Source organism: Nomascus leucogenys, chromosome 19 (genome assembly GCF_006542625.1).
Source record: "Nomascus leucogenys isolate Asia chromosome 19, Asia_NLE_v1, whole genome shotgun sequence".
Classification (NCBI taxonomy): Eukaryota; Metazoa; Chordata; class Mammalia; order Primates; family Hylobatidae; genus Nomascus; species Nomascus leucogenys.
Window position 1 is genome coordinate 21,458,794 of NC_044399.1, and position 17,496 is coordinate 21,476,289.

The window sequence follows — 17,496 nt, forward strand, 5'->3', positions numbered from 1 at the left end:
TTGTTTCTATTCAACTTATTTTTATTCTGTAGAATACTTGAAGTAGTTTTGAGAGCCTGCGAGGACAGTTCCATAAGTTTAATGCTTCCATAATAGACATTCCAGATGGCCTAACCATTTAGGACAGGAAATGCAGATCCCTGCCACAAGAATTTTTGGAAGTCCTGCCATTATCTCAGGATATGGCTGGGATGTGGGCCAGACCCCTGAAGGCTCAGACTTCTGCTAATACCTCTTTTTCCTTGCAGAGCTGCCAGAACTAGAGGAAACACTTTTATTTTTCCCCATCAGAATGAAGATACACTGTCAGCCTGAAACTTTTTGTAGTCTTAGGAGTCTAGTGTAGTGCAGCTGCCTTTTGACTGAAGCTGGTTCATATGTCTTCAAAATCCTCTCTCTTTTCAGTTCTTGCAAAGTATAACTTCTCCCTTGTGATCCTACTTCTGCCACAAGAATGAACAAGCACCACTTTGAACCTTTGACCTGGTATTTTCTGTGCATTTGAATCCATCTCATGCAGGGAGAATGGCCTTTGCCGTCACTAACTTTCTCCTTCTCATCAACTAACTGGTATGATAGAACTGTCCCCCCTGGTATGCACCAACACAGCCAGGACAGGACTACCCGACAGACATTTAGACTTCCTTATTAAATACCAGGTAGAGCTTCACAAATCCCCAGACTCCTGAAGGGTTTACCTAAACAGTCCTGGTCCACTGAGCCTCCCCTGCATCTGAGGCTCCAGCACCTTGCTAAGAGACTCCCTGGGTGGGCCATTTGTGAATGCTGCTTTTTAAATATCATCGGTGCTTTGGATTTAAAAAGACTTACTTTGCTCTTTCATAGAGTACAAAGAGGAAATAGGTTGTTTGACAGAGCGAACATCTTAAACAATCAGCATTGCCTTACATGTAGCAACTCGACCAGGGGACAGGGAATGAAGTCCAGAGGGGGAAAGAAGAGGACTGGATGCTCTGAGGCTGCAAAAGTGAAGATGAAAGCTAGACAAACTAGAACCTGGGACTGCCACACACACTTTCTCCTTTTGATAAGAGGGAGAGGAGTGTTTGCTTTCCTATTTTACAGGTTTTGAAACTGAGGTTCAGAGAGATTAGTTTTGCTTCTGAGTCTTAGGTGTTGAGTCTTAGGAGTATTTGGTTAGATTATAATTGCCTATAAAGAGGAGGTATCTATTTTCTGTAGCTTCTATTTATTGTATTCAGTCAATTCAAGGTATGCATTCAATCACCTGCCTGAATTATAATTAATATTTTTAATGACCACTCACTCACATTTTTCCCCATCTACCAAGATGTCCCTTGGGTCATGATGCCACTTGAAGGAGCATCAGTATATGTGTCTCTTTTAATTGGAGCGTTTAGCCCATTTACATTGAAGGTTAATATTGTTATGTGTGAATTTGATCCTGTCATTATGATGCTAGCTGGTTGTTTTGCATGTTAGTTGATGCAATTTCTTCATAGCGTCGATGGTCTTTACCATTTGGCATGTTTTTGTAGTGGCTGGTACCAGTTGTTCCTTTCCATGTTTAGTACTTCCTTCATGAGCTCTTGTAAGGCCGGCCTGGTGATGACAAAAATCTCTCAGCATTTGCTTGTCTGTAAAGGATGTTATTTCTCCTTCACTTATGAAGCTTAGTTTGGCTGGACATGAAATTCTGGGTTGAAAATTCTTTTCTTTAAGAATGTTGAATATTGGCCCCAGAAAACCAAACACTGCATGTTCTCACTCATAGTTGGGAATTGAGCAATTAGAACACTTGGACACAGGGCGGGGAACATCACACACCATGGCCTGTCAGGGGGTTGGGGGCTAGGATAGCATTGGGAGAAATACCTAATGTAAATGATGAGTTGATGGGTGCAGCCAACCAACATGGCACATGTATACCTATGTAACAAGCCTGCACGTTGTGCACATGCACCCTATAACTTAAACTATAACAAAAAAGAAAAAAGCGTCAGTGGATGTACTTGAATATCTGTTGTTAGCAGTGGAGTTAATTTAACATCATTGAGCATTTCCCATACCTAGACTTCATGGTGAATTCATTTTTGGTTAAGCTATCTGCTGGAAGAATATATCCAGATTACTGTTTGTATGTTTTTGTCTCTGGATATTTTCTTAGGCTTTTGACTCTCAAGTCAAATTTTAGCCCTTCATCTTTTATTAAAACCTCTCAAAAAATCCTGCTACCTTTGTGAATAATTGTATGCAAAAGATATTCAGCTTAAGACCCATCCATTCCAAAATCAAGTAAAGAGAATTCCTACTAACAGGTGACAAACACAAAGGAAAGATATTGAAAATAACCTATATTCCTGAAGTCAATTTTCAGATAGATAATTTAATCAAGGGTTCATGTTCTAATAGCAGTGATTAACTAGGGAAGAAGTAACAAACTGGCTTACATAATTTTGATTATGGCCAATTTATTTAGCACACCAGAGCCTCAGCATTCCCAGCTGTAAATTGGGACCAATAATTTTGACCCCAGAAAACGGTTCTGAGGATTAAATAGGTGATGTATATGTAGCACTTTCCAAGGCATTTGCCACAGACTCATCATTCATTAAATATAAGCATCTATCACCTTAGTTCCCACACAAGCCCAATGAACATCAACAATTCTTTGCTGTGCATCACCGGTGAACTGGGTGCTTGGAGCAAAGAGAAAATACTGTATGAATGTCAAGAATTTTCAGTGTATTTAGAGACAAGGAGCAACACAGAGAAATAAAAACCTCTGGGTCAATTTCTGCCCCATTTGTCCAATATGTAATTTCACCTCCCATTTCCAATGGGCAGTATTTTCTTATGCAAAGAGTAATTCCCAGTGGTGCAAAAAGGTGGTCAACCTGCGGACAACTTCATTTTTCCCCGTGAACCCCTGGCATTGACCACACTCCCCCAAGTTCTTCTGTGGTGAGTTAAGACCATCATGGATACCTTGCACGAAGCAGGCAGTAGACACTGCTAGGGTTTTATTATAGTATCCCTTTCACACATGATGTTTTTTGTTGGTGGTGTTAATGACAGAAGAGGAAAAAAATAGATTCTGGGACAGTTCCAAGGAAGGCTATTTGTTACTACAATTTTAATCATTCGATTTCACAATTAATGTTGTAATTCCTGAGGCTTGCTTCTGGAACTTCCTCCCAAAGCAGACAGCTCCTCTGAAAACAGATACTCTCCTTCTCTAGGTTTTGGGTGGATTTCTGTAGTTTGCATGACTCTCTCCTGTATCAACAAATCAGTTGTACAGAATCCAGGGTCACCACAGGTAAGTAGGTTGAAACAGACAATAATGTGAAGGAATCAGTAAAATCAGTGGTAAAGGAAGATTACTTTCCTGCTTTCTAGCTCTTCTTTTTCATTTTTCTTTTCTGCTTTATTAAAGTCTTTTAAGACTGCTGCTCTAGCCTTGATAATGTCCATTAGTGCAATACCCATTGAAAGTAACCATTAGAACATCAAAATAATAGAGAAGCTACTGTAAGACAACAGTCATTGCAAATGGGTTTCCTTTTCTTTCTAAAAATAGAAAAAAGTTTATAATATACACAAACTTCAACCACTCTCATGGAAACCATTCACGGATATTCAGACAGCAGTTTTGGACAAGAAAGAAGGCATTGGCAAAGTCAGTTTTCACTGCATCTCTAGCTAATAAAAACAGAAAAATCAAAGTAGAATAGAATTATAGAAGTAACATCTATCACTTTGTATTTTTACTGGGTGCTAAGAATGATTCTGAGTGATTTATATTTACTAACTTTAAAAATTTTGTATATAATATATATTCCATTTTATAAGTAAGGAAACAGACATGGCAAGGTTGAATACTTGCCCAAGAATATACAGTGGAATATATGTGAGACTGCAGAGCTAGGTTACATATCTGTCCCTGGGCTAAATAAACACAGTTTGAACATAATTATTTGGTTATGTGCAAACATGGAAAAGAATATCATTTCCTGATATATCAAGTGAGAAGTAAGAATATGAGGTAGGTGAGCTATTTAATATAGACTTGCAAGGACCCATGTGTGGTGCAAATTTAATTCAACATGTAAAATATGACCAAGTCAAGATCACCAGAAAAAGACCGAATGCAGCCAGACTCACCTACCCCATGCCCCTCCACCATCACTGGTACACAAAATCTAATAGTGTCTCATATCTGTGACAGGTCTTGCACTTGACTTCTTATTTTGCACTATGAGCTCTTTAAGAGAAGGAGCCATGAGCATCTTTCATACATTTTTCATCATTAAATTATGAGCTCCTTTAGATCAAAGAATATGCCTAGTCATCTTTCGCCTTCCCTTTCCACTGAATCCAGGCCTAGCAAAGTGCCTGAGTGGGGCATATTAAGCGGTCAGAAAATGGCAGATAAAATGTTGAATGCCTTTTATAGATTTCAAAATGTGAAAGATACATTGAAAACAATTTTCTGCTAAATCAAGGAGCATAGGAGGCACACTTGGAGAAACAACACTGAATTGTCTTCACCAAGATCTTCTGTCTACCCTGACTTCCACTTCTGATTACACCCAGACTTACACTTCTGATTACACCCAGACTTACACTTCTGATTACAGTGAGCATAGTGGCTGTAAAAATGGTCAGAGTATATAAATATTTAAAGAAAACATGGAGAAAAATAAGTTGGAATGTGATTAATAAACTATCTAATTATATAATAATGGAGCATTATGTTAAAAGTACTTCATTAAAAAAGGAACAATTACCTATAATTAAATTTTAAATTTGATTGAAGAATGTTGAATTCGTTACTGCATTGAGGATTTCCCAGGATCATTTCCTTCTTCTATTAATTCTGTTTCTTTGAGGTTAAGCCTCAAACTAAAAACAAAATCTGTAAACATTTTTTAAATTTTAACATAAATTTGTATTTTAAAATAAGCCTTAACCAAAGGCAGAGACAGCTACCTAAAAAAATTACGATGTTAGAGGATAAAAAATGTGTTCATTGCTATGCAGTGCTAAGGCTAAGAGCTGAGTGACCTCAGTAGGCACAGGTCTGTTATCATCTCCCTTTAAAATGGGGAAGTATGGGAATAAATGCCAAATGCCATATTTGAGAGAATAGAGATACCCCAGCAACCCCTGAGAAAATTGAAGAGCATGAAAAAAGTATCCTTGAGTGAATACATTTGTAGTAACTCTGTAAACCTAGATGAGATGTACTATGCAGTTGAACCTCTGGATTATTTACTAATATCCTGATTTCTCAGGAAACTGCTTAATTATAGCCTATTAAGAATTGGTGAATAAGTAAACATTGCATTCACAGTTATATTGGTGGAGGCACCCATCACCACCAAGGGCAAAGAACAGGAGTCAAAAGAGCTACACGTCATTCCCAACTCTCCTGTGATTGGCTTGGCCAATATGCCACCTCTTCACTGGCACTTCATCTACAACAAGGAGGCTAGTTTTACTTCAGTGTTCACTTCACAGGGTTGCTGTGGCTGCCAAATGAGTCACGTGTATGACACTCTATCTTAGGAACCATAAGGTATTATCCAAGTACCAGTTAACAGATCAACAAGGCCTAAATGATAGCTGCGTTGTCCTGGACACGAGGATTCCAGCTACCTGACGTGGATCCTTTCCAAATGCTTAAGACATGAGGTACATGTAATGTTTTTCATAATTCCAATTGCCATCAAGAATTATCGATGACTTAGAGAGAACATTGATTTTTTTCTGGTGGTGTTTACATGCATTCTTTCTGCAGCCGTTAGTGGTCCTCATAGAATTGATAGCTTTTTGAACCGTGACAATGAGATTATTGATTCTTGAAAGGGCCCTAATCTAGGAAAACTTTTTAAATGTTTGCTATTGGCTTTTGCTAACATATAATGTAGCAACAGGATTGAAAAATTCAAGTATTGTGTGATTGCCTGGAAATCTCAAAGTAAAAATCAGTGTAGTTAATCTATTTAATAAATCATGAAACACATATGCACGTGCATGTGTGCAGGCACACACACACACAGGGAAAGTCCGCTAAGATTCATTATTAAGAAGGTAATTTTGTGTGAACAGTTTGCTGTGCCAGCTAGCTTTCCAGCTAATTTCATGCCCTTACATGCCCAGCCATCTTAGATAGAATCTAACATGCTAACCTTTATTGGACTCCATTACGGCCTCTCCATGCCCACTTCTGACCCCAATTTCCCTGCCTGGTCACATAAAGGCTCCAAATCCCCCAATCTCTTTATTCTATGTCCTCTTTTTATAATAAGCCAGCAGATTGAAATACACTCTTAATTGGGTCTTCATAATTCAGCATGAAGTATGCATTCTACCATCAGGCAAGAGATAGAAGCTGTGATATCTTCACAAACACCAGCTTAGTGATGGCTTGTAATATCCAGGGCACTGGGCATGGAAAAGTCAGATACAATAATTTAGAAAACCAAGATAATTAACATTTAAATGTCCAAAGTGATAGTGAATCAGACACAAAGTGCTACAGGGCACAGCTTACTTAACCACAAAATTAACAACCAAAAGAGTGACCCACAGGTATCTCATGCCCTCCAGCACACACTTTTAATTAGCAGAAGCTAGTCCACTTTTTTTCTTCAGATTTAAAGAGAGTGAACAATGTTTAAATAGTAATATATTGTTTTTTAAAAAAATGATATAGGCAAGAGAAATTAAAATGTAGCATGGACAATAATCTATTCACAGTGAGGAAAATCTCCCAAGTAATAATTTTAGAATTCCTACTAAGTTATCTAAAGAAGGAGAAAAATTCAATTCTATTTCTCTTTAAAAGTCTATTATTTTTAGTCCTATGGAAAACAATGAAATATACTATTAAGGCGGATAAATCTGGGTGTCCCTTGGTGATAATAGAGCCACAAGGGGGAGAAAAAAACAGGGCAAGAAAATGGGATCATTTTTCTATCCAAATTTCAAAATGGGTGGCTAAAGGGTAACCAGTGATTATAATGCTCTGATTTTTCAGAAAAGCCTGTTGAGGCAATCTTCAAAGTGGTAGGGAGTTAATCTGAGCTTTGGGCATATCACTAATATGAAGATAAGAAGGTATCCACTAAGCAGCGTTATCTATTTATCAGGCAAGGCGATGTCTCTGGAGGCTTTACTAATACATGCACACTCCCATAGAACATATAATTTGGAATATTAGCAATCTGGTCAAGGAGTGATTAAAGGCTGCAGTCTCCAGAGTATAGAGGTGTTGTCCAACTTGGCCCAGAGAGTGCTAAGGCAAATACAACATTGCCCTTGTAGGAGACCATCTTTCCTCTACCCTGATACATATATACACAAATACACACACATGCCCCATATACACAGACGCACTCTATATACAGTACACACAATACTTACTGTGAAGAGGAAGAAGAGGCATGGGTTTTGCAGGTAGGTTCAAATGCTAGGTTTTGTGCATGGACACATTATTATTATACTCTAAGTTCTGGGGTACACGTGTAGAACATGCAGGTTTGTTACATAGGTATATACTTGCCATGGTTATTGGCTGCACCCATCAACCCATCACATACATTAGGTATTTCTCTTAATGCTATCCCTCCCCTATCCCCTCACCCCCAACAGGCCCCAGTGTGTGATGTTCCCCTCTGTGATGGACATATTTTTTAGTCCTCCCCTATCAAGCATCCCACCACCACCATTCCTGTAGAACACAGGAAGTTGTAAAGCCATCTGCGGCCTACCCTTGGTGCTATCTTTGCACAAGTATCTGTCAGCCACAGATTAGCTGAAGGTAAAGTTTAACCTTCCTTATAGTTAGAATGGAGGCTTAATTGGGTATGTGGGGCATAGCCTAGACTACACACACATTAGAAAGGATGACGGCTTTCTGAGATGAAGTGAGATCCTAGTGAATGGTAAAGTCCCTGAGAAGACCTTCACCCTTGCACTCAGGTTCTTTCCTTCTCTTTCCCCCAAATGCCTGAAATTCGATCATTAAAATAGCTTTCTTTGAGTGGTGCATTGTGCAACAAGAGGAACAATAAGGCATATTCTTAACAAGCTACCAAGTTACTCTATGAAAAAATTTTCTCTTTACAGAGGCAACAAAGACCAGGATGAGTTCAGTCAGAGCTGTGACCTGCAGGGTTCCTTATCTGCCACAAACTAGAATTAATTTTGTAATAAAAATTATTATGAACACATTGTGTAGTAATTTTCAAAGTGTTCCTTGCTTTTCTTATCAGACTTAATCCTCACAACCTTATAAGTATGGTTTTACTTATTTTGCAGGTAAAGCAAGTAAAACTCAAAGTATAGGGGATTTGCTTTAAATAACTCAGCTTGTTGATGACAAAGCCAAAAATGAGACTCTGATATTTTGATTCTTTATCTAATGTTATTCTCAGTAATCTCAGAAATGATGATTAAGAGACTTACATTCTAGTTCTGGATCTGATTCTAGATCACTCCCTGGCTTTGGACTAATCACTTACCCAGTCTATGATTCTTTCCATCTTGAACAAGAGTAATCTGAAGTAGATGAGTACCTCATTTTATTTTCCTTTCAGATTTGCATTTAGGAACATATATCATACCAAGAAACTGAAATCAAACCTTTCGCACTCTGATTTACCTGAAGGCAGCGGGTATGTTGTAACAGGAATCAAAGACTAGAATTCAGGAGATGCTATTCCTAGGGGAGGATGTCAGGAACTTCCATCTCATCAGGAATTAATTAGTGAATATTACATTTTAAATATGCCCTGGAAATTTGGAAATCATATGAGCAATTTATTTTGGGGAGGCAATACACAATGTAAACAATTTATATACTGAGTTACTAATTATAAGAATTTGAGCAAGACATTTAAAATCATATATTGCTGTAAGAGACCCACAGTGAGTGAGATTCAACAAAGAAAGTAATGAATAAGATCCATGGTACAGGCATGCATAAATTGCTTTGAGATTTCTATGTGAGGACTTGCCAGAAATTTTAGAAAAAGAGCTAATGTTTGAATTAGATATAAAATTATCAGAAGTACTTTCAAATTAGATGTAGATGTGGAACTAGGAACCTCTAGATAGAAGAAATAGCATATACCAATGCATGGAAAATATGTATAGCTGTAGCTTAGAACAAAGATTTAAAAACCTCAAAAGGTGATTCTAGAAAAGCATGTTAGGATTTGGTAGTAAGATACTTTCTTGCTATGCAAGAGAGTTTGGTAGTTATCCTATAGGCAACAGGGGGCTAGTAGGATTTAAAAAAACAGGTGTCATACTTAAAAGCAAATAAACGTTCCATAGAGTTCATTCTTTTGTCAACATCTCTTGAGTTTCTCAAGTCTAGGTCATGTCATCTTCTGGAAACAGAGATGGATAGTTTAATACAATGAACACTGTCAGTCATCCCAACCATCCAGGCCTGAATAATCGAAGAATGCAAGGATTCACATATATGACTTTGAGCCCAACTGCTGAATTTCCCTCTACAGTTATTTTGTAATAAGAAAATGGTGCAAATATGACCAATGAGACGGGGAAATAATCAGTAACACAATTAAGGAGAGAATTTTTAGGAAATAAAAACGAAGGAAATGCCAAACATGAAAGTGTTGAAGAAATTTTAGGAATTAGGGATTCTCAAGGATTGGTTTTACTGATTTATTGTCAATTTTTAATACTCTAAATAATGGACAAAATCAAACCTACAACACAGAGTAGAAATCGTTTGGTGACTCAGTGCCTTTGGTATCAGAGATTTAAAGTTCTTGGAATTTTATTTTTAGAAGATTGAAGACCAGGCAGCCTCAGGAATGGCCAATTATAAATGGAAGACTGTAGAATTGAGTCATTCTCCAGGAAAATGAGTTTGATCTCTCTAGAGTCAGGCAATTCTCTGTTGAGTCACCCCTTGCATCAGATGCTCTATAAACAGCTCTGGAACTTTCTTCATGCTCTGGCCATTGGCTCCTGCTAAAAGAGTCCTCCACTCCCTCTGGATCCATAGAGGAATGAGTAAATGAGTCATTTTAATTTTAAAATGAGTGCCAATATTTCAGCTTGAAGTCATAACCATGTGTAAAGTATGGGGGGCAGAATTGTATTATTCTATTGATTTCTTACATCCTTCCTGAGGCTTAGCAATTCAAGAACTTTCAATTGTCTTGTAAGGTCATACTCCTTCAGGGTGCAAAAGACACCAGGGAATCCATGAATGGTGCACGGACCTAGAGCAGGCAAGGGCCATGAAGGTGGGAGATGCAGGAGGGTTGGGAATCACTCACACTTCAGCACTACCATATGCTCCTCTTTCTAGGTGAAGAATGAATCATAAAAAACAGTGTGACTGACCCAGGTTCTCTAACTAACTGCAGCTAGTCTCTTGCCAATTCTTCCCATGCTAATTTCTTGAAAGGTTTTCTACCCTCTTTCCGATTTCCCCTTCTTCCACTCACTGCTCAGTGTACCTTGCAAGGTTACAGATGATCTTCAGATTGCTAAAGCCAATAAACTTTTAACTCCTTATCTTACTGGACCTTCTTGTGCCACTTGATGTTATACCTTCCTCTTTTTGATTTATGATAATAATAATAGAATAATAGCTAGTATTATTATTATTTACCAGGAAGTATGCTACTAAATATGCATTAACAGTCCTCTTTTTGTTCAGAAATGCAAATTTGTCAAATTTCTTGGTCAACAGGCTAGGGCATGTATATTCTATGGTGGGAGTTCAGTGAAGAGTCCATATGGGGCTTTGTATACCTGGGGACCCCCTCACTTTCCCAGAGAGCCTGTTAAAGAGTACTGAGATGGTTTGTCTGTGTCCCCACCCAGATGTCATCTTGAACTGTAGCTCCCATAACCCCAGTGTGTTGTGGGAGGAAACCAGTGAGAGGTAATTGAATCATGGGGGCAGGTCTTTCCTGTGCTGTCCTCATGACAGTGAATAAAAGTCTCATGAGATCTGACGGTTTTATAAAGGGCAGTTCCCCTGCACACATTCTCTTGCCTGTTGCCATGTAAGACATGCCTTGACTCCTTCACCTTCTGCCATGATTGTGAGGCCTCCCCAGCCATGTGGAACTGTGAGTCTATGAAACCTCTTTTTCTTTATAAATTACTCAGTCTCAGGTATTTCTTCATAGCAAATGGATTTCAAATTAGACTAATACAAGTACCCACTGATCCCAAACCCTGCCTGCTGATACTGAGGCTCTGATCTTACTCCTTGCAGGATGGCATTGGGTAGATGGAGGAGACCCCCCAATAAAGTCCTTGGAGAAATAGGGACTAACTTATCAGGTAATAAAGGACACAGGAATGCTGTGAAACACCCATGGCCTCAGATTTATGTGGTGTCTGCCTGTCTTCCTCCCCCATTCTGCTTCTCTGCTTGATGACCTTTGCTCTGAGTTCCTGTGACTACACAAATAACAGGGGACGCTAAGACCATAATGGCAACAGTTTCCATGAAACTTTACTTGCATTCCAGGGAGCAAGTGCCATACAGATAGTCCCAGGGTGAATCGATAAGGCATAAAGAAAACAGAAATGGATCATGTTTGTTGATGTTGAGTGGCCACCAACAGAAAAGAATGTATTAATTATACAGCATAACAAATGACTACGTTCTTTGGTCTGGTACAGACACACAGCCAGAGCCCCAAACCTAGGAGGCCATCCTGAAACCACATACAGTTCCCCACATGCTCTGGGGCCTCCTTGTGTCATTAAGGAGGTTTCTTTGTAGTTTTTATTAGCGTGGATAATAACTCACTCATGTGTTTCTTATATCCTTTATGCAATCTGTTTCATGTTTTCTCTGACTTGGTCTTTAAAGGTATTTAGTGGAAATACCTTCAAGTCCAACTGAAGTAGAATTTCATCAGATTTATTTCTACTTAAGGATATCAGTTATCCAGAATAGGAATATATTCCCTCTCTACATTCGTGTATCAATATGACCATATTATTTATTTTTTTCTTCAATTTTTTATTTATAGCAGAAAAACAATGAGTTCAAGAAAACTAACTTTGCATAAAGTGCCATAAGTCTTTCTCCTGGCTCTTGAAATGTCTATTTTCCAAGATTGCGCTTTGGGAGTCTACATCCTGCTCAGTACAAGTGTGGTGCAGTAAGCTAAGGTGTCAAAATGGTCAACATGGATAACTAAGCACTTTCTTGTTTGATCATCTCTAGTGTGGGATCCACAAATTTCCCGTGGCTTATCTCATTGAATCTTCACACTGTGTGAGGTTAATATTATCACCCCTATTTTATAAATAAGAAAACTGAGTTCAGAGAAATTAAAATTTCTAAGACAATGCAGATAATAAGAGGTAGATTCAGTGTTCAGTGTTTACACTCATGTATACTTTACCCTGAAGCTTTTGTCCTTTATTCGGTATGAGGCTCTCTCTGCCTTCCTATGTCTATCGCTGATATACGAGTTTAGGACCTCATGGTTCAGCTGGAGGGCAGGGGGAGGGATGCTTCCTGAATTAGGCACAAACAAAAAGATAATTATTAGCTGGGCAGAACACCCCATGTGGTATTCTGCATGGCAAAATAATCAAGTGAGTACTAGTACTGAGAAACACGGGAGGGCTTTGGGAACTGGGCGGGCAAGGAGTTAGGGTTGAACAGAACCTATTGAACATAGCTGTTTCCTTTGTGATCAGTATGTGATTATCAAATGAGTTAATAAAAGAATGATTACAGAGAGATACCTGATCATGATCATTGGGTATTTACCAAATTCTCGAGCTTTGTAAAAAACATTGCAGGCTTACCCTCAAATCTGAATGAAAAATATGGCAATGGTGGTAAAGAAATAGCCCTAGGGTTATCATTTGCACTGGTTCTTAAACTTGGCTGCCTTTTGGAATTATCTAGGCTGTTTCAAACAGATTTTGAGATCAGGCCTTAATCTATTCCAATTATATAGAAATCTCTGCTGGTGAGACCCAAACACCAGTAATTTTTAAAGTACTCTAGGTGATTCCAATATGGAACCAACTTTGAGATTGTAATAGATCTCTCTTCCACCATAGCACATGGTATGGAGTGTCCTGTAGTAAGAGCTATAACCTCACATTGGATAGAGACTTGTTTGGGGATCTGAAAACTAAAGAATTTGGACAAAGTTGACTTTTACCAAAGTATGTGAAATCCTGGTTCTTTGACATAGTAGTAAGAATTAAAGAAAAAATAGGGCCCAGCCGGGCACAATGGCTCATGCCTGTAATCCCAGCACTTTGGAAGGCCGAGTTGGGAGAATCATTTGAGGTCAGGAGTTTGAGACCAGCCTGGCCAACATTGTTGAACCCTGTCCCTACTAAAAATACAAAAATTAGCTGGGCATGGTGGCACACACCTGTAATCCCAGCTACTTGGGAGGCTGAGGCATGAGAATCACTTGATCCTGGAAGGTGAGAATCGCTTGACCCTGGAAGGTGGAGGTTGCAGTGAGCCGAGATCATGCCACTGCACTCCAATCTGAGCAACAGAGTGAGACTCTGCAATAACAACAACAACAAAAAAAAAAAAAAAAAAAAAAAAAAAAAAAGAAAAAAGAAAAGGAAAAAAAAACAGGGCTTATTTTCAAATACATTTGGAAAATACTGGGTTAACTACACAGGTGTCCTTTTTTTTTTCCTATTGCTATTTTATTATTGTTTTTAACTTAGACCATTTCAGAGCCTTTAAAATTCGTGCATGCACTGTAACTATCAAAAAGAGAGTCTAGTATGTATAGCTTTCTAAATGCATTCACTATATGTATTTGAACTAGTGTTTCATGAATAACAACAAAAAGATTAATAAAACCGATCACAGCTTATTGAGGTCTAGGTAGTCTATGAGTTACTTTAAATATATTACATTGTTTACTTTGAGCTACAGAACAATAGTATGATTATATCTTACCATACCTATTTTATGGATGACGAAATTGATGTTTTAGTGGTTCAGTAATTTGCTCAAGTTTACGCAATAATTGACAAAGCTGGAATTCAAATTGGGTCTTATAATTATTGGTCCTATAACATTTCTTTGTATTAAGAGTGTCTATAAATATTTCTCATAAAGTCCTCTGCACAATAGATTTGGCCTAACAAGCAATTATTATACTTTAGCAATACTGACCATTTTCAACTAATTTTCTTCTTTTAGGCACTGTAATGTTGGAGTGAAATTTTCCCATGAAAAACTCTCTGGATTGTGCTTATTGCACTAAATATACTTTATGTGCATTGCAGAATAATTTCCCACAATCACCTTGAGCCCAGCTTTCACACCCCTAAGGAACCCACCACTCCTACCCAAGCCTCACATGGCTTACAGCCCTTCTCCTGCCTCCCAGAGCTCTTAAGTTCTTAGGCGATGTCTTCAAACAAGCTCTTGTGACACTGACTTTTTTTTTAATGATTGACTGTGCAGGGTACCATGGGAATATGCATGAAAGCTTAATTATATTTCCTGCCTCTCTGAGTGAATGTTGGATAGAAAGATGGCTCTGCTCCGCCTGTAGTGTAAAACATCACAGAGATCAGATTGGTTCCCCAGCATTTGCACATGGCTGATAATCAGCTCTCCACATAAACAGGCAGACAGATGAAGTCAGTTATCTGAAAAGGTGTCTATGTCCTGTTAGCATCTGTATCTGTCTGGACTTTACACTCTCATTGCAAACTCAACAGCAGGCTGAGCAAACCAGAGCCTCTCCAGATCAGGACAAGTCAGTGGTGTCACCTGGAAATAGTCAACACAACACTTCATTATTCTGGAATCACAAGAGAATCAATTCCCACCATGAGCGTCTTTGTCAGATAACCAAAACTTATGCCTTTAAGTACCTGAGCATTAAGCACATTCATATTTTTCAGATCAAAAACCTCAATATGCACAAAATGCTTTCTTGATGCAGCACTTGTTCACTGAGCACTAACTGTGTTCCAGTGACAACTACTGAAGACAAAAATAAAGATGAAAAAATAGATGTTACGTGAACACTCAAGAGTATTTCCTTTGGATAAAGCACAGATTTTAATTCACAGACCTCAGTGTTACAACCATCCTGACTGTTCCAAAGAGCTTTGTCTTTTCTTTCTGATTCTTGGCTCTGGTGCTGATAGGTTAGGCTGTTGGAGAAGTGACCCCAAGATAAAAGAGTTGTTTTTGTAAATACACTGCCATGATCATTCCTTAGGAGCCAAGCATATGCATAGCACACTTTATTCACTGGGAATCCTACATTAAATGAAACAGAATGCCTTTCGTTTTAGCAGGAGAGACACAGCTAATCAAATCCTAGATAAAGCTTATGCAGAGGGCAGTGGGAACATCAGAACTACATCTACATTCAAGTAGTCATATGTTTATTTAATTTCCAGGTATTCTGCAGGGGCAGAACCGTACACTGCAAGTGGAATCAAATTAAGAGAGGTCCACAGAACCCTCTGATATGCTCCTACTTCAATTAGTGAAGCTTCTTCTATCTCAGAAGGAACTGACATCATTTCTATTCAGTTGTATGTTCACCAGCCTCCTTAATACAGTGCCAGGGATTAAATGTTTCCCGATAGACAATGCAGGTGTCACTTCTGAGAAATGTGCACACTCTGTTAACACTAAAGGTGGCAGCCAATTCTGGAACTATAATTGGAGCTTTTCTTCTCCATTCCAGTTGCATGATTTCTCTTTCTCTTCAGTGACTTTCTTAACTTTATAAGTGAATACAAAGGCTCAGCTTCATGCTGTAGCAATGACATTTGGTTAATCCATTTAGCCATCTGTAAAGCGGGGGTAATACACTCTATCAGCTCATCAGTTATGTGTGTCTGTGTGTGAGTGCACCAGCATAATGCACATATTACATCCAGTGAAGCCCACCTGAAAGCATATTTGTGTTTATTTAAAGATTTAAATAATACAGGGCGAAAGTGTGGCTTTTGAGTCTAGTCTAACTCTCAAAGCTAGATAGTCTCATTGCCCATTTTGCACATAACTGTGGTCATTGGTCTTTAATTTTTATTCTAGCTTTATGATGACATACGCTTAATCCCAGCACTTTGGGAGGCCGAAGCAGGTGGATCACCTGAGGTCAGGAGTTTGAGACCAGCCTGACCAACATGGAGAAATCCCGTCTCTACTAAAAATACAAAATTAGCTGGGGAGTGGTGGTGCATTCCTGTAATCCCAGTTACTCGGGAGGCTGAGGCAGGAGAATCACTTGAACCCAGGAGGCGGAGGTTGCCATGAGCCGAGATCACACCATTGCACTCCAGCCCAGGCAACAAGAGTGAAACTCCATCTCGAAAGAAAGAAAAGTGTTATACTATATGCAATTCTAGAATTTGCTTTAGCCAAATTCAAATTCTGTGTAGTGTTAACTCATTTGTTTTTCAGTAAGTTCTTTATTAACAGCCAAATCCCTTGATTATGACACTTCTGTGAACTTTCTTGTTAATCTTACTTACAAGTCACATAATGCCTGAATACATTTCTCTGAAATGTTGTTGAGATAAAAGAGCTGACAGTGACAGTAATTAGCTTCTAAATAAATATTAAAATGAGAGGGCATTGTAAATACCCCCAGTGCAATGGATACATGACTGAGTTTTTAGGACGTTAGGCAGCCAGTCTGTCACCATCCAAGCTGAGGGTAGCTCTGCCACTGATGTTGGAAGATGTTCCTTTATACTATTTAGCCGATTTAGCCTCTTCTTTTAGTTCTCGGTTTTAGCTAAAACACATATTTTATAGCTTGCCTCTCACACATTTGGCCACTTCACCATATGTTCTCCTGTCCAATTCTCCACAGCTTACATGCATATCTAAATTCTCCCTAGGTAGGGACCAGATTGAATGCTTTCCTCTTCCCACCTCCCACCCCATCGTGGTGGATCCTTGCACACAGCCGGCTCAAAACCCAATTGGTGCTCCACATGTCTGTGTTGAATTGAGGTTCATTTGCTCACAAGATATTCATCTCAAATCTGTCAAACAAAAACTGTGAAAGTGCCGTGTGATTGGCTGAGGCTGTCTGTGCCATAGGAAAGCAGAAATCACACCAGCACAAGTGCCAAGTCTGGCAACCGACTGACAGGGTTGAAATACTAGCTCCGACACAGATTAGAAGTAACTTTGGACAGGTTACTTAAAATCCCTAAGTCTTAATTTCCTCACACATGACATGTGGAGCTCACAGGACTTTTGTGATAGAGACATTGCAATTATTAAATGGCATAACACAAGTAAAGTGCTTCACCTAGGGCTTAGCAAGTGGTCAACCATTGGCAGCTATTACAAACTTTATTAGGAGTTCAGATGAAAGATCTCTGAGTTATGGTGCTTTGGGGAAGCTTCCTGCAAATGGCAAATAGAGAGTAGCGCCACGAACCAAGATTTACCTGAATATTTTGACTTTTTGAAAATGGTAACAGTAGTAAAAGTGATGTGGC